The sequence below is a fragment of the Lactuca sativa genome, chromosome 4 (genome assembly GCF_002870075.4).
Source record: "Lactuca sativa cultivar Salinas chromosome 4, Lsat_Salinas_v11, whole genome shotgun sequence".
Taxonomy (NCBI): domain Eukaryota; kingdom Viridiplantae; phylum Streptophyta; class Magnoliopsida; order Asterales; family Asteraceae; genus Lactuca; species Lactuca sativa.
The window spans coordinates 132259722-132264385 of NC_056626.2; the positions used below are offsets into that span (position 1 = coordinate 132259722).

Below are 4664 nucleotides of genomic sequence, written 5' to 3' on the forward strand. Positions count from 1 at the left end.
AGCTATACTACAATTGATAGGTTCACTGCCTTTTGTGTGTTATTTGATAATTAAAAGCAGGTTTAAAACTAAGTGAGTTTGCACACATCAAGTTTTTGGCGCCGTTGCCGGGGAACGGTTCTAAAATTAATATTAAAATCTAGTTTAATCGATCCTTTGTGTGGGATTTATCTTACACAAAGTTATTTACAAAGTAATTCAATAAGTAGAATTAGTTTATAAAAAAAAATCGTTTTTAATAACTAGAAATTTTCTTTTCTGTTTTTGCCTTGAACTCGCCGAGTGCACTCGTGCCGACTCGGCGAGTACATCGTTGTTTTAGTATTTATTTCTTTATTCCGTTTTTGTTCCTTTTACGCGTTTCGTTTCTTTTGTTTCGTTTTTTTTCAGCTGTTTCATGACCCGAGGATCTGATACACCTCTGGTCCCTCCTTTGGAAGACCCGGAATCCGTACTAAGAAGGAACAAAGGAAAAGCCGTTGGAGAAACCGCAACTTCAAAGAACTCACCACTCAAGAATTTAAAATCCGTTTTCAGCAAGAAAAGGAGCAGCAAATCAGGAGCATCCAGTGCCTCGTTAACAATTGAAGAACCAATTCAAGAAGATATCGAGTACGAGACCGAGGAAGAAGAAGAGCATACTTACGAGCACAAAACCGATTCCGAAGAAGAGTTAGCTATCACGATGGCTAACATTGATGAAATCCCCATGGGGGAGTGGAAGAAAAGGATGCGTGATGACACAGGGCCGGGACTTGTGCAACCCGCAATTCCCGCGACCTCCACTTTCGAACTAAAAGGCCATATTCTCGCCCAACTCAAGGAGATTCCTTTCTACGGGAAGGATCATGAAGACGCTTACAAGCACTTGGATGAAGTGAATGATGTGGCCGACTACTTCAACGTGCCTAATGTTCCACGCAAGACCCAGCTTTTTCGCATGCTTCCTGTCACATTTAAAGGAGCTGCAAAAGATTGGTTAAAGTCACTTCCTCCCAGATCGGTCACCACATGGGCTAAGATGAAAGAAGAATTCATAGACAATTTCTGCCCGCCCTCCAAGATAGCCAAGCTAAAGAAAGCCATTGCCAACTTCGAGCAACAACCTGGAGAATCTCTTTATGAAGCTTGGGAAAGATACAAGAGCCTACTTAGAAATTGCCCACACCATGACCTTAATAGCCAACAAGAGGTCTCCATTTTCTATGATGGAGTCAATGTCACCACAAGGCAATTGCTTGATTCTCAAGGCCCGCTTACAAAGAAGGCGCCCCCGGTAATTAAAGAATTAATTGAAGAATTATCTAAGCACTCTAGAGAATACCACAATCCGAGAAACGAAGTAAGTCGAGGGGTAGTAAACGCGACAAGTGATAGCATGGCGGCGGTGATAGCAAAGCTTGATAGTCTAGATCGAAGAATGACAAAAATGGATCAAGCAATCCATGCTATTAGGGTAGGATGCGAAAATTGTGGAGGGTCCCATCTCGCAAAGGATTGTGATTTGGATGAGAATGGAAATAAGAAAGCTCAAGTCTGCTATTCAAGTGGTGATCGGTATGATGAAAATTGGCGGAAACCTAAGAGGGATTGGCTACCATACGAGGAGTATAAGAAGGCAAAGGAGGATAAATACAAGCAGAAGGAGAGGGGACTATACCAAAAGGAAGAACCGGTAGAAAAGAAAGCCGATTTAGAAGAGTTATTCACTAGATTCATAGCCGCGTCCGAAAAAAGACACAATGATCACGATGCTGCCATACACGAGACCAGAAACATGCTTAGGAATCAGCAAGCATCAATTCTCAACATTGAGAAACAGCTGGGGCAGCTTGCGCATCAAGTGAATGAGAGAAGACCGGGTCAACTTCTGAGCAACACCGAACCCAATCCAAGAATGGAGAATGTAAGTGTAATAGCCTCCAGCAGTGAAGAAAAAGTTACAGAAGCACTGAGAATCTCCAAGAAGAAGGCAGAAAAGGTAGAAGAATCGGATCCAGCAAAACCCGATCCGACACGCCGAGTCACTCCAATGGACTCGATGAGTCCATTCGGGAATGATAAAACTGCCAGTTCTCTAAAGCCATATAATCCTCCTCTGCCATACCCAATCAAAGCCATGCCTGCAGAAAAAGTAGAAGCATACAGAACCTTCATGGAGCATGTTAAAGCTTTACAAGTCAATATGCCATTTGTGGAAACAATGCTCCAAACACCCAAGTACTTCAACTTGCTTAAAAGCCTTTTTGCTGCTAGGAAGGATTTGGCTGAAGTCGCGGAAATATTGATGAATGAGCTGCCTGAAAAGAAGAGTGATCCGAGAAATATGGTGATTCCGTGCCAATTTGGTAATGAAGTTTTTACCCGAGCATTAGCTGATTCAGGTGCAAGCATTAATTTGATGCCCTATTCATTCTTTAAGAAGCTGAATTTACCAGCACCAAGGCTGGTAAATATGAGGATCCATTTGGCGGACAAAACGATAATTCATCCACAAGGCGTTTGTGAGGATCTCCTTATCAAAGTGGACAAGTTTATTTTTCCAGTAGACTTCGTGGTGGTGGATATGGAAGAAGACCTCGAAATACCAATTATTTTGGGAAGATCATTCTTAAACACCGCGTGTGCTCTAATTGATATAAGTGAGTCTACATTGACATTGAGAGTGGGTGATGAGTCGGTGATGTTTAAAGCTATTCCAGAAGCCAAGCAAGAAGAAGAAAAAAGAGAAGAAATCTCATTTATCCAATTGGATGATGAGATATTACAAAAAGAGCTTGAAATTTTGCTAAAAGAAAATCCAAGCAAGTTTTTGCTACACTCTGAAGAAGGTGGAGATGCTAGCAAAGACTTGGAGGAGTTAGAAAAGTTACTGGAAGGAGCCAACTCAGAAAACACTCCAGAATTGATGGAACCCGATCAGACTCGCCGAGTCACCTTGATGGACTCAACGAGTCCAGTCGAATTTGATAAAAACTTGGCCAATGTTGATCTGTTTGTTGATAGTTCTTCACATACCCTAGATTTAGTTACTATTTATGATTCTTTGGAAGAACAAACAGCAGAAGAAGGAAAAGGAATGGAAGTCCAAGACGCCGAGGTGGCATGCCTTGATACAATTCCATTTGGAGAAGGGTTGAACATAGAAAAGGATGAAGACATAAAGGGAAGAAGGGTGGAAGCTGTTCGACCATTCACTACTAAACCTAAAGCACGAACCATTACAAAATATGAAGTGATTAAATTTAAAGAGAAGGAGGTACAAGAGAAGGTAAAGAAGAATGGGTTAAAAAAGAAAAAGAGGAAAAGAGAAGCCCAAGCAGCTGAGGAGGATGCTGTGAAAAAGAAAAGAGATGAAATGAAAAGGGCTTACAAGAAAAAGATTCACGCTTACAAGACTAAGTACAAACCACAAAGGACTAGGCGTGCATTCCCGATGCTCGAAGATGAAGAAACGTAGACGGGAAGGAGTCTAGCTAATGACTCCTTAAAAAAGAAGCGCTTGGCGGGAGGCAACCCGTTATATAGAGTTTGCTTTCTTTCACTTTTTAGTTTTTTTTAATTTTTCCTTCGTTTTTTTTTTTAAATGTTAATCTTCCAAATCGTCGGACATGTCTGCTTGAGAGTGTGCATGGGCCAAGTGTGGGGTGAAATGATTTTAAATAAATAACAAAATTTCGAAAATTATGAATTTTTGCAAGAGACTCACCGAGTCTGACCACGACTCGACGAGTCCATATTGATTTCAGAAAAAGTTTGACTTCGCGACTAGACTCGCCGAGTCTGACCCCGACTCGACGAGTCAGTATTATTTACAGAAAAAAAAAATTTGAAATTACTTTTACATCTGGTAACTAGGGTTTTAACCCTAAGAATCAGTTTTCACATACATACTCGCCGGGTGCCCCTCTCTAACTTCCTCTCAAGCATTCAAGTTTTATTCAAGTTTTCTTCAAATTTTCTTCAAATCTCTCAAGTTCAAACTCAAAAGGTAACAAATTTCTTCTTGATTTCTGTTAAGAACGTGATTATAAGGCCATATATGGTAGCAATTGCATGAAAAACCCGTTTTTGAAAAGTAATGAATTTCTAGGGTTTTGATTGTTCATGATTTTTGTTGTTTTGAACGTTTATTTTGGCCTTATTACCGTAGTAGTAAGTCCCTAGACAAAACCCTTGACAAAATTTTCAGGTTTCATGGCCTAATTTACATCGACCCATCGACTGACTCGTGCAGTTTGCGCGACTTGCCGAGTCATGCCTGGACTCGACGAGTCGAGTCGGGATGCATATGCGAGATTGTTTTAATTATATTCTGTGTTTTCTGGGTTTTGGGATTTTGTTTTGCAGAAATCATGTTCAGAAGGGGGCAAACTTCTAGTGGCCACCAAGGGGATTTTCTGTGGTTAAACTTCCCACAAATCGAGTCCGCTTCGACATTGCGGAAATGGAAGAAGAAGCTGGCTGATATCAAGAAGAAGGAGGTCTATGTGCTCAACCGGATCGATTGGGAATGGTTGCAGTAGGTTCGCTACGAGGAGGAATTAGCTCCTTATCTTTTAAAGGAGTTTCATTATAATGGCGAAACCATGGTGTGTGACGGGTGGAGCCGGGTATTCCGTATTCAAGAACCGGTTTATTTGGAGCTGTGCTTAGAGTTCTTT

The 4664-nt window shown here is 41.1% G+C and overlaps 1 non-coding gene across 1 annotated transcript; it reads right to left on the reverse strand.

The window, feature by feature from the left end:
• Positions 1-1069: 1069 nt before the first annotated feature.
• On the reverse strand, positions 1070-1176 carry LOC128134009 (small nucleolar RNA R71). Its single transcript, XR_008232342.1, has one exon. It is a non-coding gene; the product is annotated as a small nucleolar RNA R71 (small nucleolar RNA).
• Between the last annotated feature and the right edge of the window lie 3488 nt (positions 1177-4664).